Raw genomic sequence first — 24,816 nt, 5'->3', positions numbered from 1 at the left:
GGGGGGGGGGGGGGGGGGGGGGTACAAACAGTGTTGAATGGAAACCTACGCAAACTAATCCTTCTGGACACTCTTCTCACTGCATGCTGATATGCACATCTGTGTGGATCCCTGTTTGCATGAAAGCTTGGGAGCGTGCGTTAAAATGCATTCAAGCTTGCTTTGTGTCCACAGTTTTAGTGGGGTTTTTTCTTCTTTTTTTTTTTTTAAATATATTTATAGCTCCGTGTTTGTTTGTGTGTTTGTGGTGCATTGTGAGGCGATCTACACCTCCCTCTCTATTAGACATTCAGTGAGTTGGACACCAAGCCAGACTGGGCAAAAAAGGAAGGAAAGCGATTTGACCCCCGACAGCGCGTTTGGGGAAGAGGGTCTTGAAGCATGTCAGCTCCACTCAGGCTCCACTTCCCCTCTGTGTCCTTCCTATTTTTTCCCCAGTGCCAGGCCCAAACTTTGAAAACATCCACCTTAATAGGACCTAGTCAGCGAGAGCTACTCTTCCGTCTATCAAACTGTGATCCGAGGTGTCAGCCTGTGCTGACTTTGACAGAATGTCTCCAAACGAACAGTACAATGGTGTTTCCCTCCCCAGCACTCGACTACTCTAGTGTAGCTCCCCCCCCGCTCCTTGACTGCCTGGCCTCTCCATCTCACTACTACACCACCTCTACCCTGGTTCTCCTGCTTGATTTCACCTCATAGAACACCTTGCAACAGTGGGTTGACTGACAGCCACAAGGCAGCCTAATTGTCCTCTTTTCCAATTTAGAGCACATTTGAATGCTTCAGTCCTACTCCCCCATCTTAAGATGATGAGGTTTCTCCTGCAGACGGGAAAAATACCAAGTAGCTTATAATTATTTAATTGCAAACTCTGATCAAAACATCGACTATAAGTTCTGCCAGACGCCGCAGGAATAAAAGCATAAACAGAACTCCCGTGCAGAAGGTATTGTCAATTTCTAAATTATTTGTGGACTTGTTGTAGAATATATAAGATGAAGTTTTATCCCCTTGAGGTAATTTCACAAGAAAAAACAAAAAATGCCTGAAAGTCTGAATTGTGAATGTGGAGAAAGTAAATATTGGGACGGAATTCCCACAGCATAACAAATCCGGTTAATCTATACTTCCGAAAATAAGACAATTCATAGCTGTCGGACCCTGTGGCATTCCAAGTTTTGAATCATCGATTAGGGATATTGAACATCCTCGTTCTGTCCTAACGCAGTGTGCTGAAATTACTGTGAATCTGCCCTCTAAGGAATCCACATTGCTACAAAATGAGATATAAAAAGGTAAATATTAATAAAATTAAATTTGTATCATTTGTAATTCTTAAACAGGAATGCGTAAAATCATCCTGTAATTTTTGTTATCTCTTTTGCTCCTGAATCTTTACATCGTCAGTGCCTCTAGGCATCCTGTTCAGTGTAGACATTCACTAAGATTAAACAAAAAAAAATGTGCAAAGCTAGAAAGCGAGAAACCCGGCTGTTACTGAAGCCAAGGTGTTGTTTGGGTTAGTGTTCTGATTTTTGGTATTGAGTTTTAAATATTAATACGTGGTCCAAACTACACAGGAGTTATGTTTGAACCGCTAGAATTTCTTTGATGACTTGCATAGCACAGACTTTGTCCAATAAATTAAAAATAACACAGCCAGCTGTGCGAGGATTAGAGCTTCTTTTGTATCCCAGACCATTTAAGGTTAGGGAAAATAAAGAGCGCTCTTAAGGCCCAGAGAGCAGCAGAAGAATATAAGCATGTGGTTTCATCTAGAGTTTCTCAGCACACCTGAGCTGAAAGTTAGAACTGGTCTGAATCTCTCGCTCCTCCTCAAACGAATGCACTCTTTTGACGCTTTGGCTGCAAAAGCAGTTAGTCTTGTGCATTGTATGAAGCAACTGCGGATTGCTAAGAAAAGACGGCAATTCGCTACCTCCTAAAAGCAACATACTTGTTATTGTTTTCTCACAGTGTATGTGCATATATGTGTGTGTGTCTCATTTGGCTATACCGGTGTTAAGATGGCAACATATGCACCTCTAACCATCCTTAAATCAACAAACGAGTCTGCGCTGGTTACGACTGGAGCAGGTCCTAGTGGTTTTCAGTGCTCCTGCCAGAACGCATGGACACACACACACACACATCAGTTAGTCTCAAGGACACTCGTGCGGTTTCACATCTAGTCAACCACCCAAACAGACCATTTTGGCCTTCCAGTTCACTTTAAAATCCTTACCCACAGACAGAGCACTGGCACAGCATTAACAACACTAAATCACTTCCTCCGGCCTAAATGATTTCTTTATGGTGCGGTGGAATCAGCAAGCGCAGTCAGAGTTTTGGGCTTAATCTGGCTGGACTGTCCTCTGCAAGTATGTGTGCACCCACAATACACACACTCAAGGTCTCGCACGACAGTCATATGAGACAAAAAATGCGTCGCCTCAAAAGGAGGGTGATCATGCAGTTGCCACTAGGAAAGTAATTATTCGAAGTACATCTACAACTGAGTAACTTTTCTAGTTAACCTAATTCAAGATAACCACTATAGCCAATCTGCCTTAGCAAACACAAAAATGGCTATAATGCAGACATTTTTACAGATATTAAGCTAAATTCTGGTCTTATAGTAGCTGTGAGTCATTTCCAGCACAATCTAAGTGTAAACAGATGACAAGATTTACTTTTTTTTAATTTATTGACAGACAAGGCTGCAGACAATATGCATTAGTGGCCCTCCAGGACCAGGACTGGGCACCACTGCTTCACACCAATCGTATCTGAGTTAGCATGTGTATCATTGAACTAAACAGTGTGCTGCAGACTATACAGAGGCTAATAACCTGAATAATAAACTAGCTAACATCAGATTGTCAGGCTCAGAGAGTTACTTTTTTAAAGAACGGAACAACAGAGAAGAAAAAAAATTATACGCAACAAGCATGTTTACTTTTGAAATATAAATAAATTTAACTAAAGTTTATTCTGTATTTTTTTTTAGATCTTTCATGCTTATGTACATTTGTTAAACAAATATATATGACATTATCTTTTTAAAACAACCCACTGGCTTTCTTGTGTTTTAGGCAACACAGACTTTTTAAATTCTGTCTAGGTCCTTAAGATGTAAAAAAGACTTTAGTTTAGATCCTATAGCTGACACAGAATAAAAAAATCAGTGTGTAAGCAGCATATAAAATATCTAACAGTGATTTTAAATTGTGATGCATTCATTTGTGGTCTCTTCATCTCCTTATGTAAATAAAAGCATGACAAACAAAAAAATACAAAAATATTATCTATATGAGAAACTATAGCTTTAATGGAATCAATATATCATTTTGTGTTATTATTTAAGCAGCAGTAGAATTAGTAGTTGCATTTCTGTTTTTAAATGGAATTAGATCATGTGTCACTTTTAAAATTGGTTTAGTTGTGATTTTATGAAGCTATATTAATGTTATAATGTAATGTCTATCATATTGTCAGAATCTCATAATAGCCCACATATAATCCACTGTGGTAAAAGTAAAACCAGTCAAATTTTTTTTTTTTTTTACTTAATTTTACATTTTAAAAGAAGTATAAGCATTCGTGCATATTCACCATAACTTTCCTTTAACTCTCTTTTGCGATGCAGAAACGGCAGTGGGGAAAAAAAATAGGAGACAGGCGGGTGTGAACGGGAAAAGAGGAGGACGGAGCCGTAACTCAGTGCCTGTTGTCACCGCGTAATGTCCTCACCTGGATAAAATGCTGAAGCGGAGAAACCGGAGAGGACTTTTATACATTCCCACCGCTGCCTCCAGCATGTCCCTGGGATATTCCAAAAGCAAAACGTATAAATCTGAGTGTTTTCACATCCAAGTCTCTTTCTTTAACGCTGAATATCTACACACACACACACACACACACACACACACACACCTACATACACACACACTGAGCCCCTGCCGATTCATGACTTCAGTTTGAATACATACAACACACCATCAGGCCTTTATGAAGCCTGTACTGACTGGGTTATACTTAGTGTTTAACATCATAGTCTCAGGAAGACAAGGTGTGGATCCTCTGAACTGTTCTTTGCAGAGGTTACAAAGGCGAATAATTATCGTGTTCTCAATTTTAATGTCAAATATCTTGTGAGCTGCAGGATGGATAAATCTGGACTTGTCTAGATCATTGTTTAGCACAGCTGAATCTGGCTGCTGTTGTTTAGACAGTTGACTCTGCCGTTCGCTCATTGTACTCCACGGCCATGCCATGATTTGTTTTTAATTTACTTTCCCCTCCCACAGCTTACATTTTCTGTCCATCTCTCATCTTGTTATGTGCTTGTGTGTGGTGTCTCTGAATGAATGCGTTTGCCCTCATGAATTTATTTATTTGTTTCGGTGAACCGCACTCCGGCAAGCTGAGGAGAAACCGTCGGTTCACGTAAACAGTCTTGAAATCCTCCCCCCCCCCCCCNCCTTTTAAGAGCCCCGAGGGAGAAAGAGAGAGATTCTGATATGAGGCCTGATGCCACATAAAAAGGGGGGGGGGCAGAGAAAACAGAGAAGAAGGAGCGTGAAGAGGGAGAAAGAGAAACAAAGGGAAAACAGGGTGTTTGGCTTGTTTGACACCGATGCAAGGCCTGGGGTGGCTACATTCCCCCAGTGTTTGCCGACAAGAATTTAATGATGGCTCTTTGCAGGTTCTTTATGCCAAACTTATGCCAAGCACAAGGAAGTGTGTGGCTGTCACATTGCTGCCACCTGAGGGGCACATCAACATCTTCCCTGCTCCCCTCGAGTTTCATTCTTCAAAAGTCAAACTCAAATCTGCAGACAGAAATATAAACAGAAGTACCTTTCAGATAACTCACTTTGTGATCTGAGTCTGAGGCCACAGGACCAGGCAAGTCCCCACATTGAGGCTTTAGGGCCAACTCCCAGTCTGAGTTCTCCGCCTGCCTCCCTAATTAAATCAAGCTGGACATTTATGAGGAGGTGGAAGAGAAACAGGGAAAGTGTCTAGGGAGGAAGAGTGCAACGACTGCCAAGCTTCAGGCCAGCAGCGACACGGTGTTCCATATGCGTCGCACAAACTCGTCTTTCTAAATCTCCCTCCATCTTTCCCTTTAGAGCTGTCTCCCCCCCCCCCCTTAGACACGCATGATTGAAAAATGAAGACGTGAATTTACTGTGTAACTCAGAAAAGCACAGATGTCATCTTTAGAAGGAGGAAATGGCCAAGGCTTTAGAAGGTACATAAATCTAAATTAGGCTAAATGATGTGGTGAGAGGACTCAGTAGTTGCTAACACTTTCATGGTCAACAGGCAGGGCCTCGCATCAGGGGTGCAGGAATGTGGGACCAAACCTGCCAGGCGGCTACAAAGCAGCAGGATGTTCAGCAGACTCAAACGCTCAAATGTGCTCTAGGATAATTTAATCCCATCCCTGTTTAATGTTGATGATGAGTCTGAGAGCTGCAGCAAAAACTACGACTAACCCTATTGTCTGAGTCAAGAGGATGACATCCTGACACAGCGAGTAGGAGGTACAGAGCAGAACAATAACTATCCATCCCCATCAACCTTTGGCTCCGTTACACAAACCCTCATTGATCTTTCTTACCACTTTCTAACAGTGGTAATACTGGAATGAACAGCTAGGAAACTGTTAATGTGCCTAAGAAAGATCAACATGCAAATGTTTCCAGAAATCTAAAAAAAAGAAAAAATTCTTCAAAGGACATGCATTGGTTAAATGTTTAAATAAACTATGGATAAACTATGGATAATCTATGGATCCGGATGTGTAACCGCATAGATAAAACGAAGCTCTGAAGTCTCCATTGTCTTGACTTTCTTTTTTGAAATCTAGAGGTCTTAAACCAATTTACACACCGACTTCTTCCACCTCCTCACATGCAGCCCCATGATGTTTAAATTAAAGAGGGGGTTGAGCGGTGTAAAGGAGAGAAAAGGTTTCCTGAACATAGTAGAAAATTATTTTCTCTGGACAGTTTTAAGAGTCGACATCCTGTGCTGGAGTTCTCTAATCATCACCAGTGCAATTTACAATCAGAACACACAGCAAGCCAGTTCAGACCAGCTCATCTGTTGACTTTGGCCCCGGCTGAGCGCTGCGTCCTGCCTTGTGTGTGTGTGTGTGTGTGTGTGTGCATTTAGCCATTTGAGACCTGGGTGACTCGGCACTGGGCCCTGACATGGGTGGGGTGAACCTAAACAGGGTTGGGGTGACCGCACACATGCACGTGTTCCAACTCTTTTGCAAATTCACATTTGTGTGCTTTGTTCCCTTTTGCACATGCCATGCGAAATTCCCAGAGCAAACGTGGGGATCCACTCATCGACAGGACAATTAACACAGATGTTAAAAACAGAAAGCGGGAGCAGTGTCACACACGTGAATATCTGCTCATACATGCAGAAAATCATCCCCCACCTCATTTTCTAGTCTTGTTCGGTGCTTTGCAGCGCACGGCCCCTCGTGTGCATTTGTGCATATGTGCGCACACGTCTGTGTCACACTCAGGATAATCTCCCACCCACAGTTCCCTTGGCTGGCCTCTACTTAGCCCAAGTCCACTGCGGCGCTGCTTTTCCTGCCGCAGGGGCTGAACACAACTCACTGTGTGTCTGCCCCCAAACAGCCCCAGACTGTCCCAACCAACGTGCTTCTGATTAGGTGGCTTAATTACAGCTGTAAAAACAATGTTGATATAAGCCTCAAAATTGCAGCGTGTCAGATACTATTAGCCAGCCTTGGAGTCTAGCCATTGTTACCCAACGACATCCCCCCCCAGCCCCTCCACCTTCCCATACCCCAACCTCTTAAATCTCCCTCCTCGTGGATCCTCCCAAACCTTTTCTTGCCCTTAGGATTTTTTCCTCTCCTATTAACATTTTTTGTTTCGTGTCACAATCTGCAGGGGAGGCGTGTTCAAAGAGGCACACAAATAAAAAGCACTAACCTTGACCGAGCAAAGAAAGTCCAATAAAACATCTTACGAAGACATGACCAGAAAAAAAAAAAAGAACGGAAATACTTCCATTTAGGGGTAAATTCCACCTCCTTGATTTAATTAACTTTTTGGCTTATGATGCTTGACCTTTTCTTGTGATCTCTGATTGTTCAAACCACAGGCGCTGGCCATGAATATGACAATATTCTGTTTATTGAATATTGTAAGGCGGAGAAGGCTTCGAGGGAGTAGAGGTCAGACGGTCTGGAATGGGACATGTGTTGGCTTCTTTGTGTTTCAGTGACAGTGACTAAAGAGCCCGACCGTGAGGAGTGCCAGAAGTCTGATCCAGGAAAAACGTGGCAGCACCGCTGAGTGGAGGCAAGGAAGACAAACAAAGTATAAAAACCCTCAAGTATGCAAATCCTGGGTGGTCCCATCATTGGTAAAAGTTGCCCCCCTTTTTTTGTCTGTCTCTATCCTTGGGGCTGTCTCTTCAGCTCTCCTGAGAACCAGGTGTTGTGGATGAACAGCGGACATTCATCAGGCTCACTTACAGCTAATCAGCTGACAACAGACACTGGAGAGTGATGGGAGTGGGCAGAATATGACAAAAAGGCAGTAGGCTGGTGCATCCAACGAGCCTGCTTCCAAACCGCGTGGGCTTTCATGGTGGCCTGCCTCACCGCTGTGGCCTGTTCAGCAGCTGGCACTTCAAGGTTTCCCAAAGGACGAATGCCAGGGCCCCAAATTCACACTGGTATGAGGAGCGAAACCGACCACGGTGAAACCAAGGAAGCCAACTCCCTTGGCCTGTATTGATTCTTGTGCACTGGGCAGGGTGTGTCTCTCCACTTCCCAGCCTTGAAAGGCGCTCTTGTCACAAAAAGGTGGAGGCAATGCAGTATTCTGTCGTTTGAATAATTGATGACTGATTCCTAAGTAATCAGTGTCCTCACAAGACAATGCATTCTCTCTTTCCCTGGTGGAGGGAAAGAGCATGGCCTGTTTTTGTCCCGATGTCTTTAGAAGCGAAAGGTAAAAGCTTTAATGCACTAAAGCCACTGGAAGTGCTGCCTCTGAAGGACTCCCCCTGGAATCAAGCTGGGATGTCTCTCCTTATGAGGGGTTGGGGTGGGGAGGATCTATCAGAGTGGCCTTCCAGTAAAAGTATTTAGGAGACGAAGATAGAGTCATTGAGTGAGCAAGTGTGTCAAAGCAGAGAGGCGTGTACGTGCATTTAGATAAGCGAGCAGACTATAATGTGCATGAGCTGCTAAATGTCTTCTAAGTATAAAGTTTGTTTTGATACTATTAGCATTAATGTACCCGAATGTTTCGTAAAGGCCTACGCATGAGCGTGCGAGCACGTGTGTCTGCGTGTGCTGGAATGTGCAGCCCCTTCCTCCAAACAGGAAAGCAGTACAGTTAATAGTATCACCACCCTTTCCCCCTGTGCATGACTGCAGCCCGAACGGACGAACCCGAACCGTGCAACAATCTGATCCTCGTCTCGCACATTTTTACATTTATATCCCAAACAGCGTGTCACTTTCACCTGAAGACGCTGTCTAATAGTCACCGTGCCAGAAGCATAAAATAGTCATGTCATTTTTGTTTACCATTTTCCTGCAGCCTGCAAGATATGAGAATGATGAAACATAAAAAAAAAGAGCACAAGGCTGTTGTAGGGAAAATGACCCAGTTGCTCCACTTTTGCCTATCTAGACAATAGTGTGTAATTAGTGAGTTGGCGTGTTATTTCTTCAGGAGAGACACTCTGTTGCAGTGGGACTATGTCTGGACCTGTGTGTGTTTTCCATGTGGACTCTTTTTTTTTGCTTCACAAAGACACACAGATACGCTGTCCTGTTATCACCTCATAGAGCGAGGCCCAGGGGTCGCACAACAGCATGTCCTGAAAAGACACTAAGCATGAAAAAACATACACGGCTGGGACTCCTGGGACCAGCACAAAGGCTACTGTTACATGCACACTGTAATCACTGTATTTATCTTGTTTAAGTACATGTCTGCGGGAGAAATATTGCCGAATTTATGCTTTCCCATGCGTTTTTGTTGTTGTTCATTGCGAAAAGTGAATTTTACTCAGAAACATACGGTCCACTTCAGGGAATAGTAGGCACAGTTTCTGTTTGCTACAGCTAGGTCATATTGGATTATATTGTTTCGTAATATTCAGCTGATTAGTTAATTATCAGTAAAATACTTTATCAAGACAACTTTTAGGTAAACTTATTTCTGAAACAAACATGACAAAGATATTATGGTTCCAGTTTTTGAAATAAAAGGAATATTTGAGAAACGGAAAAGAAATGTTAAGAAAAACCACACATTTTTTTTTGAGAAGTCTGCATAAATTATAAAAATCAAGTCAAGAAAGTTAGTAGAATTAAAATGTTAGTGATTTCAAACTGTGCCTGGTAAAACAATCACTTTTTTTTTCCTTTTTTAAAATAAAGGAGATTATTGTAAAGAGCGAAGAAAAAAAATAAGGTAAGCATTTTTAGCTATTTTCAATTGATTACCCAAAATATAAAAAAGAAAATTACATCCATCCATCCATTTTCTTTACCCTCTTCTCCAGTCTGGGTTGCGGGGAGCTGGTATCTGTCTCCAGCAGTCACTGTGTGAGAGGCGGTCGCAAGTCCATCACAGTAAAGAAAATTACAACTTTTTCAAAATATTTCGTAACTGTTGACTTCCTGAAAAATTAGAAAAAAAAATAGTTTCAAATATATTTTCTGATAAATTACTGTATGATCATCCTTCTCAGTGTAAAATAAAGAACTTATTACTGTTTTAAAGTAGATTAAACATTTAGGTAAAATAATAATAATAAAGTTAGATAAAATTTTTGTTTTTTTTAATTTAGGAATCATTTTAGAAAATTGGTTGTTTTAATAAACAACACTTTTTTTCCGGTGAATCTCATTGCTGTACTAGGATAAACGTAAGATACAGAACTTAAAACAAGAAAAATAAAAAAAAGCAAACGCAGTTCCAGTTCATCTGCTGAAATGTTTGTAGGAACGCTGCAAGATCATTTCAATATCAAAGGCACATGTTCACTTAATTTGCATTAAACATGGGTGCGTGGAAACACATTTGGAGCTAAGAGGAGGTCCTTATCTCAATCAATCAAGACATGTTAGTTGTGCAAGATCACATAATTAAAAAGTGCACAAATATCATAACGTTTCAAAAACATCCAATTATGATTTCTTTTTATACCTCAACACGTCTCTCCTATTTTCATTATATTGTGACTGTAAAGTGAAACATCATTTAATATTTACTGATGAAACAGGCAAGAAACTCTCTCCTCTCACTTGTGCAGCAGAAATAAAACTGAAGAGACAGTGAGACTCTCTGAGAAATTTGCTGAAAGTGTCAACTCTTGCTGCTTGAATATGGCAAAACTGCTTATTTTCAGATTCAGCTACATCAAGCAGTTTTTTTTTTTTTCATGGCTGTTTGTGGAGAAGCTTGCATATTCATGACTCGCTTGTTTTGAGAACCTGTCACTGAGCCTGTTATATAGTTCTCACTGCACCTTTCTGCACAGGGGATGGCTTCAGAGGCAAAAAAAAAACACTCCATCAGGCTTAACACTGGCCAGCTGACACAATCAGGCAGTAAAACTGACAGCCAATGGAGTCTGGCCCTGCAAATGAGCTGGACGTAATGCACCACTGACATAGGGGTCAACTTCTGTCACTATGTGCACACACATTCACGTATACATCAGAAATAGGAGAGAAATCAGGAGAATGTGTGGCACGTATTGCTACCATCATCAATAACCCTCACAGTAAACAGACCAGCACTTGCATCTTTCCAGTTTTCTCTTTTCTGACTTGCCTCCAGGCACACGGGAAGACCACTTTTCCAGGGAGGGTCGGAATGAGTAGGAGAGTTGTTGGCAACTTCAGCATTTAAAAAAAAAACAAATACCAAAACAAAGTATTTTAAGTTGTATGCCAATAACAGAATAATTTTGCTTTTCTGCGTTTTTGCAGATTGTCCTATAGAGGCGAAACACTGACTTACTGTCGGAAGAACTTTTATCATCCTCAAGAAGACAATACGAAATCTACACATTGCGCTCTACAATAATAAGTGCTTGCTGCGTAGAGGCAGTGGTTACCTCACCGAAAGAAAGTCACAGGTTTGCCTCTTTGTGGAGTTTGCATGTTCTCCCCGTTTTCTCCAAGTACTTTGGTTTCCTACTGCTGATCAAAAACATGCATGTTAGGTTAAATGGTAACTTTAAATCGTCTTTGTGATGGACTTGCGACCTGTCCAGGGTGTCCCCCGCCTCTCGCACAGTGACTGGTGGACATAGGCACCAGCACCAGCAGGAAAAAGTGGGCAAAGAAAACGGATAGATGGTTTGTCCCATGGCAAAACTCTAAAAATCTAACAACTTATTGCCTTATGTTGTTTCATTTGTACTAAGAAGTTGGAATTTCTGAGTTCAAACTTGGAAAAATCCACCAGGCTGGCCTCCAAAGTCAGAATTTCAACGCAGAAAATCGGTTTTCTGACCAACCCCAGCCTCAAAAACCAAGATGGCTGCCATAAAGTGGTGATAGCTGGAGTAATAAATGTGTTTTTACTTCTGTTGACTTGTACCTCATTAAATCAGCCACACACATAGTACAGTTTTAATAGCTGCACTGTACTATTCCCAGATCTGAGATCTGACTTCCAAGGTAAAGGGAACACAACAACACTTTTAAAGCAATGACTCAATTTTAAAAAACTTTTTTTAACAATGTGTTTTTGTTAAACACATTGCTGCAATGCTAATAGTAGCTTGTGCATGAACAGGAACTATAAGTGGACATTGGTTGTTTTTTTGCTGTTATTTTTAATGTAAATCTCTAATACAGTTACTACAGCCATATATGGTTTTGTTAGCATCTCCATTTATGAAAAAGATATGTTTGCTTTTTGTTGCTGTTTGAGTAAAGTTACTGTTGAGTTATTTCAGCCACTTTTTGTGCTAACGCCTGCCTCCAAACTCAGCTGTAAACGAATGAGTGAAGGACGGAGGAGCAGCCGAGCGCCTAACTGAGCACTTCTCATGATCAAGACCGGATTTATGACTTAAACTCGGCTAGTTTCGAAGTCGATAATATTGAAATGCATGGGAATAATTCCCTTTCTGCAGGTACTTTCATAAGTCTGAAGGATTAATAAAAATGTGTGTGTGGTTTTTTTGTTTGTTTTTGCTGCTAAGTTCTCATTGACAGCCTATTCTCCTGTGGGATTTATCAGCGCAGCAACGCTTCTATCAGGAGCTGACATCTTTGTGAATGCAGATGCCTTTCTGCGCCAGGATGCCGTACATTTGCTTTTCACTTGAAGATAGCACTGTGTAGCCTAAGTAGTGAGTGTTATCAATCCGGTTTCCTCCTCCCACACCATACGACTGCTGTGTTCCCCCTCCTCCGAACCCCTCCCTCTCTGCTGCACAGCCTCCGTACGCGGAGCTCTCGGCAGAGTCCCCACGGAGTCTCCCGTGTCAGTACATTACCTTATAAGTGGAGGTATTGACTGTGGGGACTCTTTGATACACATTCACATACAGTACAAACACAATTGATCTCCAGCGGAGGATTGGAGAGGGTCAAAGTGTAGACTTGAGCGAAGGGTGAGGAGGTGGTTGGGGGCCTCTGGTTTAGACAAATGTGAACACACATATGTAACATCACAGGCCTTCTTGTGGAATATGAACTGAGTGCGCAAGAAGGAACAAAACGGCGCTTTGATAAGGATGTGACATGGAGCAATGTTCCCCCAGAGCGAGCACCGAGCCAGCCAGCTGAGCGCTCGACACAATCAGCGAGCGAGGAAAAAAGTTCAGAGCGCCACTGCAACAAAAAAAAAAAAAAATCTCATCCTACTGAGTTCTGTGCAGCCTCACGCTGGGGTACAATGTGATCAGCTGTGCTAATTGTACGCTTCTCTTTTATTTTTACTCGAGCAGATACTCCCTGTAGGTATGCTTAAAAATACCTCATCTTGTAATATTTGAAGCTCATTTATAAAAAAAAAAAAAAAAAAAAAAAAAAAACAAGAAAGCACTCCCATCCATCTGCCCCTGTGTGGGCGCCATCGTTTCGCAGCGAACGCAGGAATACGTGGATGTTGTCGTCGGAGCGACCACTGCGTTGTCATGACAATAAGCGGGGTCAAACTCCAGCAACGACTTTCTCTCCAGGCTAAATAAATATTCCATCCCATCTCCACATTTTTGTCTTTTTTTTTTAAAAAGAAAGAATTATTTACTTGTTTCATGTTTTTTTAGAATCGTGCAGAAAAAAAAAAACAGCAAGAAGTGACCAATCGATTCTGCCTCTATTTATATTTAAAACTGTCGAAGATGGAGGGTGTTCGCCGGGTTCAAATAAACACTCTTTCTCAGATGTGGATGCAAGCTCGGACAGCAGTCAGTGATGTGTTTGGAATGAAATTAAATGAATCTGAGTGGGGTTTTTTTTTTTTTTTTTTTGCTCACACTGAGAGGAGAGCTGTAATGAGAGTGATCAGAGATGCCAAGACCAAACACTTCAAACAAAGAAAGCTTGTTCTTTCATACCAGAACAGAAAAAAATAAAAAATCTTGAAAAAATAAAACAAAACACAGAGAGACGGATAGAGGGAAAGATGGTAGAAATTTTGCCTTATTACAAAATAAAAAATATATAAAAATCAGCTGTGCGGCCCCATTCTGTTTGCCATCTCTCTGGGATATTAATATAATTGCATTATTTGTAAGGATAAAGGCAGAAGAAGTTGGAAAATTAGGACAAACATTTTAATGCATCTACCCTTATACTTGCGGCTTAAAGTGCATGTTATCTTCTAAACGCTTTGGCTTGCCATATTTAGATGAGCTGTGAGTGAATATAAACAAGTGAGCGAGTGAAAAAGTCCTTCTCAGTCTATTTAAACCCTCCCCCCGCAGGCAACTGTATTTACAAGGAAATGGTTATCATTTAGTCTCTGTTGCGGATCAAAATGTCAAGCTCCACAGAGAATCCGAACAGTGCTGTTAGGGCCAAAAGTCCAGTTTCAGAGCCCCAGGATCTGAGAGAGAGAGAGAGAAAAAACATTTGCAAATGCCCAAATATGTCTAATTGACCTGAAATCTAGCCTGTGTGCAGAAACTGTTTGAAATCGATACGATGGAGCGAACGGAGTATCCTTGAAGGAGCGTTCCACTGCGTCTCTTTTGGAGCGGCATTGTGAAGTATGCGCAAGAATTATGATAACAATCAACAAGTCACGGAAGGTCGTGTGAATTAAAATCGCAGCGGCTGTGGCCAATTAAAAGAGTGCGAGGAGGAGCCATTTTTCACCTAACAGACCGTGATAATAGCAGCACATTGGCACTTTACTGTAATGTATAAGAATATTCTGTTGAAGTGGAAGCCATTTGTGAGTGAATTTGGTCATAATGTGCCCTCTCTGCATTTGTTTATTGTGTGTGTGTGCGTGTGTGTGATTGGAGCCAATCAATAGGCAGTTTTCCCAGCCTTGATTGGATTCACAATAAGCCCTGTGGTGTGAGAGCAGACACTGGGTACCGCTCGATTCAGCACGGCCGGCTGTCCTTGTCGTTCAGCTGCCACCTCTCCGTCCTGTCCAGGTGCCTCGCAGGTAACGAGCTTGCGGTTCTGTCTCGTTGTTTTTGGGCCGCGACAGCTCCGAGAGGGGCTCTTTGACCCGAGAAGAAGAGAAAACAACATCAATGGTAATTCCCCTTCAAACACATTAACTGGGATGAACTGGGTCCCTCTGAGCCTCTTTGAGTGGACTCGCATTGATCGCAGAAATTCATGAATAAATTTAGCACTAATTGATATTTTTTTCCCCTCCCTCTTAGAAAATATACATCTAATTCAGAATATAGGCAGTGAATGTGGCAAATTCTATGTAAGCACGTTAATTCTCTAAATAATTTTGAAAATGGAGGTACACACACACTCACACACACAAAAAAAGCATTTAAAGATGTTCTAACTCTGCTCCAGGAAGCAGCTCGTTTTTTTGTTCGGGCACAAAGTTTCATAATCCTTGACAAAAGTTACCATGAATAAAGCTTTCATTAATTAAAAAAAAGGTTTCTGATTGTTAAATCTGTGCAAGGAACAAGCTCAGAAATGAACTCATTGCCTCATATGGAATGCAGCTTCCGTTCAAGTGATACTGTAATACTGGAAATTGGACTCATAGTTTGGAAACTGTGTCATAAATGCATCGACAATAGTTGTCTCCCAGCTGGAAAACTGATCACGCCGACATCAGAATATAAAGCCTTTTCCAAAGCCTCTGAGCATAAGGTGCGCTGAAGGTCAGCTGAGCTTTTAAATCCCTCGAAACAACAACAGAAAAAGGCAGTCTTACACATTGTTTTAACAATATTACTACCTCTCAAAAATAAAATTCATATACATTTATAAGAATGTTAGGTTACAATATATACATCTTTCAGAAAGTGGCTTGGAGACACTTGTTTCCTGCATAATTCAGACTCAAATTTGAACTGATATACTATGCTTTTTAGCGTATCTTGTTCTCTTTTTAGTTACAGAATAAAAAGGCTTCCCAGAAAAAAAAAGAAGAAACAGCTTTTGTACTAATTTTCACTTTTAAAATTGTGAGGAAATTTTACAGCCCAGACTTTAGATTTGAGTGGTTTGATCTCCAACAGTGTGCAGGAATGTTTGTTAAACTTACCACTTTTTATATAATAATTACAGCAGATCTTATTGTATATGTGGAGCTGTTGACTGAAATACTCCTGCTGGTTCTCCTGTAGATGATTGAGGTGTCTTGAGTCGAAAACTTGCAGATTCAGGTATCATACTGCCACCTACTGGCTGAGACGCTCAGTCAAGCCGGATGGCCTCAAATCTTTTCATTAAAATGCTTCTATTAAGTCAAGAGGAGCCACTTGAATAACAAGCCTTTCAGAACTAAATGTAAGTTTTTGGTTTATAATAAAGGATCGATTTCATCGACACACGCGGATTAACTAAGAGGGGAAACGTCTCATAGGTACACTGAATAAACACAATGCTACCGGCCCTTTAAAGCAAAAGATCTGATCTATAAAGATATCCTTTACTGAATAACTTTAAAACAAAATAAACCTTCGCGAATGGCCGGGCATTACCTCTGCAAATAAACTCGACTTGACATTGCCCTGAACTGGAACATCTGGGACACCCCCAGAGACGGGATCAAAGGACCTGCACGTCCTTGGACCCTATCAGTGCCAAAACATGCACAGCGAGCGTCTGAGCGCCTCTCCAACACATTTCAGTCATCGTCGTCCGCTCTGGCTGCGTTTGTCAGCCATCACTAATTTCTGTGGCATAATTTATTGCTTCACGTGGGCACAGAGCACCTGCGTGCAAAATAAATCAAATCAATTCCTGAGCTCGTCGTTCCCCGACGAAGTATATCTTAACCTAAGTGGAAACATGAGCATGATGTTGAAAATGAAGTGGTTGAGCATTCTTCTTTTTTTTTTTTTCTTCACCACACTCATGATCCCACTGAAATCAGCTCTCATCTGTACAATATCACGGGAGCAGCGCTACAACAGCATCTACGTTACTCCAGCTTTGTTTGGAGAGAGCCAGCCAACTGCATAACCTTAATTAGTCAAGCTGTATTCATTCAAGTGATTACAATGCTCCGCGCCGCGATGAAGAGAAGCATCTGTCACTTAGACTCAAATGATTTCTCAATCTCTCCTTTCAGTGGAATAGATTTATCCAGACTCGAACGGAGCTTCTTTCTTTTTTTTTTCCTGAAAATGAACAAATACTCACTGAATCCTGAGCATAATTCTCAATTAAATGGAGTTTATAATACCTTGAGGAGGGAATCATTCTGTGCTAAAATTGAAAATAATTGAATCCTGGGCTTCAACTAACACTTATATCTTTCTTGATTTATCTCCAGATTTACCTAAAGTTAAGAAATGACAAAAAAAAAAAAAGTAAGACAAAGTACAATCTTCAGTTTTAAAAATAAAGTTTTCTGTGTGATTTTTTTTTCCAGAAGCATATAAAAAATTACTGTTATTAGAGCTGATTAATCAGTTAAAAGGTACGCCATGAAACCAAACATAAAACGGTTATCCTGAACTATGTCAGATGGTGCAGTTTGAAAGAGTTTACTCCCGTAGTTTATCAGAGTTTTATGTTCTGAAATGCGGGTATGCACTCAATGTAAATAAAGCACTTTTATCTGCATACTTTACTCAACAAATCTGAGTGTAAATATGTACCAATACTTCAAATTGTCAGACTTCTTGATCCCAAACGGCTCCTCCATGAACATTGTCACCGTTAACCTGTTTTCAGTCACTTCGGCTGTTTCTGTAAGTAAACAAACACGTGGTCGTTGGAAGTTGTTCACAAATTTGCTTCCAAATTTTTAATTTGAGGACACATTTCATATCAATATGAGAAAAAAATATGGTGCGAATTTATGAAATTTTTTTGGACTTGTCTTCATGACTTTGTAAAAATGACCTTTAACCTTGATATTCAAATTGCAAATAGAAAAATGGCTTTACATTATTTCGATTGTGTTAAAGTGTGGAGGGTTTTTTTTTCCTCCCTAGGTTTTTGAGATTTATCATGTTTGCCACTTCAAAATATCCTCAAGGCTACACATCTGCTGCTCCTCAGCATGCACAACCGGGGAGAGAAGCAGGATGTCACTTCTGTGAACGAGCCGCTCCGAGAGGAGAGCAAATGACGCAACCGCCAGAAAAAGAGAGTTCGGTGCTGAGCCTGGGGCCTGAAGAGGGGCAGGTATATCGCCGGGATTGCCCACACTTCAGCAGATGTGCCTCGGTGTCGCTCCACATCCACAACTGGACGAATCATCCAGCAGATGTTTAATGTCATGCCGTGGTTGTCACGCCGACCAGACACACACATGAGCACGTGCCCCATGCAAAAACATGTCTTTTTTTTAATCAGAAGAGTCGGAAGGAATCCTAAAATTTTGTATAAGTGTTATGCTCTGCGTATACAAAACCACATCACAACTAAAGTGAAGTTGTTCTTAAAATTTGCTCAGTTTGTTGAAATGTATGAGCAGCATAAAATATCCAAAAGCACCCCGTCAAAATTTAGAGGAAGAAGAAATGTAAGAAAACTGCAACATCTACCTCCCTGATTCATGTTTTTGAGGTCCTCTCGCAGCAGCATTGAAGATATTTTTTGAAACTCACTGCCAAAGTAACACATGCAGTTTCATTTAGGGTTTGTTTTAAAATGGAAATGATCAAATTATTAATTCTATGACAATGCAATAAAAAGAGATGTTGTAACCTTTGTAATAAAAGCAGCTTTCACATGTAAAGTTTAAAAGAATGGGCTAAAAATTAGGATTTAATAAAATAAAATTTACTTTTTATTCAGAGATCTAATGTTAACTCTCATTATAAGTGATGTGGTTAATGTTTTTTTTTTTGTTTTTTTTTTAAGTATGTCTTGGCACCAAGAAGTCAAAGTGTGTTATAAGAGAGTAATTGAAGGTAAGAAGCTTTCTAAAAAGAGTTGGTGGATCTTTGAGAACATTCTTCAGGCCCTTTTCCCCTCTTTCAGAGGAGCCCAGGCAGATAAAAGGAAACACTCGGGTGGATTAAAGTGTTCAGAATGTATCAGCATCAAACCACAAGAGTTTTTGCCCTCTACATTTTTCAAACACAGTCAATAGATCTAAATATTTTACTGTGCCCTGGCCGATTTATTGTTTGATGTTTAAAAACTCGCGTGGAATGAAAGAAAATTCATTAAAGAAGGCCCCAGAACGAGGCCCTGTACAATCGGCTTTGAAAGTCTGGTTTAGCCGGGATATTGATCATTCTCTTTCTTCTGTGACAAAGGCCACCAGGGACGCTGGAGGTGTCGGCGGATGAAGGCTCTCCGCCAATAACGCCAGACGTGTGTGCAAACTGTCGGTGAGGCAGGGAAATGCGCTACTGACACCAAAACATTCAGGCAACTCAGAAATGACCAAACAAACTTCAAGATCTTCATTACTTTTGGGCTGAAGAAAAAGATTAGTATGTTATGCTTTTACATGGAAAAAGTCTGAAAAGATGACAATTGTTAGCATAATCAAACAGTTTGAAATTGAAAGTCAATTGTTTCTTTACTTCAGTGAGCATCAATAAATGCATTTTTGGGCTGAGATCTTTAGGTCTTCCAGTTCTGCATGGTATTGAAGATGCCATCTAATTGCAGATTTTGCTCTGTTTGCATTGCTTAAAAGATGATTCAACAACTGAATTAGCATGTGAGTTTTGTGACTTTAATTTAGACCCATCCATCCATTTTCTGCCACGTATTTGTGTTCAGGTCGTGGAGGCAACAGGTTCAGGAGGGGAACCCAGACATCCATCGATCCAACAACGCTCCTCCAGCTCCTCCAGGGAGATCCCAAGGCATTCCCTGGCCAGAGAGGATGCATAATACCCCCGGCGAGTTCTGGGTCTGCCCCAAGGTCTCCTCCCATTAGGCTGTGCCCAGAAAACCTTAGAGGCATCCTAATCAGATGCCCGAATCACCTCAGCTGACTTCTTTCATTGTGGAGGAGCAGCGGCTCTACTCCAAACTCTCCCCGGGTGACGGAACTCCTCACCTAACCTCTAAGGCTGAGCTCATTTCAGCTGCTCGGATCCAGGATCTCATTCGTTTAGTCATGATCCATATCTCATGATCATGGGTGAGAATTGAAATGGAGGCAGGCTGGGAAATAAAACTTTGCCTTTTTGCTCAGCTCTTTTTTTCACAACACAGATCGGACAGACACCCTCAGCCAACATGTGATCTATTTCCCGCTCCATCTTACCATCACTCATGAACAAAACTCTCAGGTACTTGAACTCCTCTGTTTGTGGCAGAGACTCCCTGTGGCCTCAAAACGAAAAAGCAGGTAAAGAAAATGGATGAATGCATGTTCTGTTTTAATCACCTAATGTCAATGTAAGGGTAATCATAAAGATAAACAATTCACGTTTTTGCTCCACAGTTTTTATACAGGTTAGCCCACTACGTTCAAACAATACTTTTAAACTCTTCATATGTTTCTTGCAACAAGGAGACACAGTTACGAAACCATAGTTGATAAATAATTTTTGGAATGTGCAATTTTTCTCTTCAGAGCTGCAAAACTTTACCCAAGTAGAATTTGACCACTGTCAGAGAGTACCACAAGACACAGATGTGATCAGTGTGGCTCGAAAGATATGCATAATTGATATTTAGCCTTGAACATATTCTAACTAAAAAAACTACTGTTTTGGAAATTGGGTGGAGATATTTGAAAACGAGGCTGCAGTTATTGTGGCAAATACATCATGATATTCCTGACAAAAGTGCCCCGGGCTGCACCGGAAGTTGCTACAGTTAGCTGCTGCTGCTGTTTGCGCTTGTAAATAATCATAAAAAGCGTGTAATGTGAAATTGATGGTGATGTGAAGGTGGATGAACTAGGCCTGTCACGATAACAAATTTTGCTGGGCGATTAATTGTCTCAGAAATGATTGCGATAAACAATAATATTGTGTGGAGACCGTTTTAAACTAATGTATTGATAATAACTTAATAGTGCAAGTACATGCTCTCAAAGATTAATAAACTTTACTTTCAAAAGAACATTTAACACTGGAACTGGGACACAAAATAAACAAAACAACTAAAAACAAAAATAAAATGGACTCTCAGGCTCCCTTAACAAAGAATGCACTTAAAAAAAATAAATACAAAAAAATAAACCGAAATAAAACCTACTTTCAACCAAAACAGTACGGATTATTAAGTCTGTAAACTAAACTGCCCTTCAAAAACTAATTATTAGTTTTATATAGAGAAGACGGACAAAACTGACAGTTTCATAAACAAAAAGTGCAAACAAACAAAAGCAGAAATGCAACATACCGGCTCCCAAATGTTCAGGCCTCGGTCATTTGGGTTGAATCCCACACCGCTGCTGTTACTTCCTTATTGAAACCAATTCCATTCTTCTTCTTCTTCTTTTTTAATTTTTATTGGCGGTTGGCAAACAACGAATTTGGTGCATTACCGCCACCTACTGGTATGGAGTGTGGACCAGAATGACGCTCAAAACTAAATTCTATTAAATAATTGTGTTAATTTAAGATAACGAAATATTATTTGAAAATTTTTATTTTCCGAATTATTTCTAAATAAATCAACTATATCTAATTTAACTTTATTTCTATTTAATTGTTGGACCAATTGTCGTCTTTCCCCCTCATATTTTTGACAAAATAACATCACATGTTCTATTGTTTCCTCCTCTCCACAATAATCACATTCACCACTGCAATGTTTCCCTAAAATAAAAAGAGTGCTATTTAACCCAGTATGCCCAAATCTAATACGAGAAATGATTGTTTCTTCTCTCCTCGTCCTCCCCGCACTTCTCATTTCTCCAGTCTTCCTTTGTATTTTATAAAACCAACGTCCCTTTCTTTCTTTCTCCCATTGCATTTGCCATATGTCTTTCATTTTCTTTTTAATTATCATTTTAATTTCTGCTCTACTAAATTTAACAGCTAAATCCACTGCTGAATTTCTAACAGCCTCCTTTGCCGCTCTATCTGCTATTTCATTCCCCTCCACACCATAATGAGCTGGAACCCATAAAAAATTAATCATTAAACCCATCCTATGAATTCTATATAATATTTGTTGTATTTCTAATAAAATATCTGGTCTGCTTCCTGAATGTCTGTATTTTAAACTAACTAACGATGAACTGGAATCAGAACAAATTATTGTTCTCAATGGTCTTACTTCCTCTATCCACTGGATGGCTAATAATATTGCAATCATTTCCCCTGTGTATACTGACAATCCATCACTTATTCTTTTCTTGATTCTAATATTAAATTCTGGCACAATAAAAGCTACCCCAATCCTATTTACTGTATTTTTAGAAGCATCTGTATAAACTTTAACATAGCTGTAATATTCATTTATATAATTCTGCACTGTATATGAATTCAAAACAAATTCCTTGCCCTTATTTTTCCTTTTCAACAAAGTAAAATCTACTATGGCCTCTGGAAGTATCCAAGGTTGTATTACTGGTAAAGGAACTGTTTGGCTTATATTTATTTGATCTATTTTGAGTTCTTTTGATTTCTGATTTACGATCCAACCAAAACTTTTAATATCTTTTGATTCTTTTTCCCAACAAGGTTTAATTGTTTCTTGAGTTGGATGATCCTCTCTATGACCTTTTAAATTAGCCCAATAATTTAATGTTAATTGTTCTCTTCTAATTTTGAGTGGCATTTCTCCCATTTCTACCAATAATGATGCTGTTGGGGTAGATCTAATTGCCCCTGTACATAATCTCAATGCTTGATATTGTATACAATCTAACTTTTTTAAAGTAGTGTCTGCAGCTGAATTATAAACAATACTTCCATAATCCAATATTGATCGAATTAACCCTGTGTATATAGTTTTAAGTGCTTTCCTATCTGCCCCCCATTCACTTCCAACCAAACACCTCATAATATTTAACACCTTCTTGCACTTGTCTACAACTTTTTGGACATGTGTCTTCCATGTAATCCTTTCGTCTAACCAGACCCCAAGAAACTTAAATTGCTTTACTTGTTCTATTTCTTGATTATATAATTTTAATTTAATACCATCACAAATTTTTCTCCTTGTAAAAACCATTGTCTTCGTCTTATCTATTGAAAATTTAAATCCCCACTTATATGACCACTTTTCAACTCTAACAATCTCTTCTTGCACCTTTCTAATAATAAATTCTAAATTTCTTCCCCTCTTCCACATCGCTCCATCATCAGCAAAAAGCGAAAAACCCATCCCATTACCTACATTTTGAAACACATCATTTATCAATATTGAAAATAATAAAGGACTCACTATACTCCCTTGCGGAGTACCATTTTCAATATCATATTTCTCAGAATACTGACTTCCTATCCTTACTTGTATTTGTCTATTAGTTAAAAAATCTTTAATCCATCTGTACATTCTTCCTGCAATTCCTATATTTCTAATTTTAATTAATAACCCTTCTTTCCACATCATATCATACGCCTTCTCAATATCAAAAAACACTGCTACAATACTTTCTTTATTAATTTGAGCCTTTCTGATTTCAAATTCTAAACTTAAAACTGCATCCATAGTGTTTCTACCTCTCCTAAAACCACTTTGATATTGTGACATATATCTTTTTGATTCTATATAATATATCAACCTTTCATTAATCATTCTCTCCATTATTTTACAAATATTAGATGTTAGCGCAATTGGTCTATAATGTTCTGGTTTTGTATCATCTTTACCTGGCTTACGTATTGGAACTATTACTGCTTCTTTCCAACTTTGCGGTAATTTGCCATTCTCCCAAACTTTATTATATAATTCCAATAAAATATCTTTTGATGATTCACTAAGATGTTTCACCATTAAATAACAAATCTGATCTTTCCCTGGAGCTGTTACCCTACACTTCTGCAGAGCTTGATTTAACTCAGATTTTGTAAATGGTATATTCAATAAATCATTATCATTTTCTACCTGTTCCAACATCTCTCTGTTCTCTAACATTGTTATTTCCCTTTCCTTTTTCCCTTCTGACGAAATATTATCAGAACTGTGTATTTTAATAAATGTTTTAGCCATTAAATCTGCCTTTTCTTCATCTTTAACTGCAGTACTTAAACCATCACTTATTATTGGATAACCATACTCTCTCTTAATTCCATTCATTCTTCTTATCATTGTCCATACTTTACTAATCTCTGTCTCTCTTCCTATCGAATTACAAAAATATCTCCAACAATCCCTTTTTGCATTTTTTATAGTTCTTCTCACCATAGCTTGACATCTTTTATATTCAATAAGACTCCGAGGACTGTGATTCTTTTTTAACACTTTAAAAGCTTTATTTCTACTTTTAATTACTTTATCACATTCCTTTGTCCACCATGGAACAGTTTTCCTACAAACCTTACCTCCTTTCTTCTTTATGGTTCGGTTAGCCGCCTGTAAAATGGCATGACAAACAGACCCATTTAAATGATCAACTTCCATATTCAAATTAATTTTTTCCAATTCTTGATTGCTTACAAACCTAAACTTTTCCCAATCAGCACTACTAAAACACCATCTCTGTATACCTCCTATCTTATAATTCTCAATATCTAAGTTCATTTCTGTTAATATAGGATAATGATCACTTCCTATTGTGGTATCTTTAATTACCTGCCATGAACTAAATCCTGCTAGTGAATTTGAAATTATTGTTAAATCAATTGTCGATTCCATACCTGTTCTCATATTAATTCTTGTCCCACTTCCATCATTTAGACAAACAAGATTTTTACTTTCCATTAACTGTTCAATAACTGTTCCATTACTATCATTTTTTGTACCCCATAATGAACTATGTGCATTAAAATCACCACACCAGAAAAGCTTTCCATTCAAATATCTATCAAGCTCACCCATCGACTCATATGAAATTTTTTTACAAGGATTATAAAAATTTACTACTTTTATGCTTTCCCTTCTATTCCAAACTTCAACAACTATATATTCTAACTGAGTTCCTTTAGCTAACAACCTAAACTGAATTCCTGTTTTTAAAAATATTACACATCCCCCTCCCTGAACCTCATTTCTATCTCTACGAACACCTGTATACCCTCTAATAACAAAATCCAAGGTTGGTTTAA

General features: G+C 39.5%; 1 long non-coding RNA gene across 1 annotated transcript in view; it reads right to left on the bottom strand.

Moving 5' to 3' along the window:
- LOC112450886 overlaps positions 1 to 21,076 on the bottom strand; it is a 37,614-nt gene extending 16,538 nt beyond the window's left edge. The window contains exon 1 of the long non-coding RNA XR_003039614.2: positions 20,999 to 21,076. This is a non-coding gene — a long non-coding RNA (uncharacterized LOC112450886). The remainder of the gene's footprint in view (positions 1 to 20,998) is intronic.
- Between the last annotated feature and the right edge of the window lie 3,740 nt (positions 21,077 to 24,816).

This window comes from Kryptolebias marmoratus, linkage group LG3, assembly GCF_001649575.2.
Source record: "Kryptolebias marmoratus isolate JLee-2015 linkage group LG3, ASM164957v2, whole genome shotgun sequence".
Lineage (NCBI taxonomy): Eukaryota > Metazoa > Chordata > Actinopteri > Cyprinodontiformes > Rivulidae > Kryptolebias > Kryptolebias marmoratus.
This window is presented reverse-complemented; position numbering and strand designations above follow the sequence as displayed.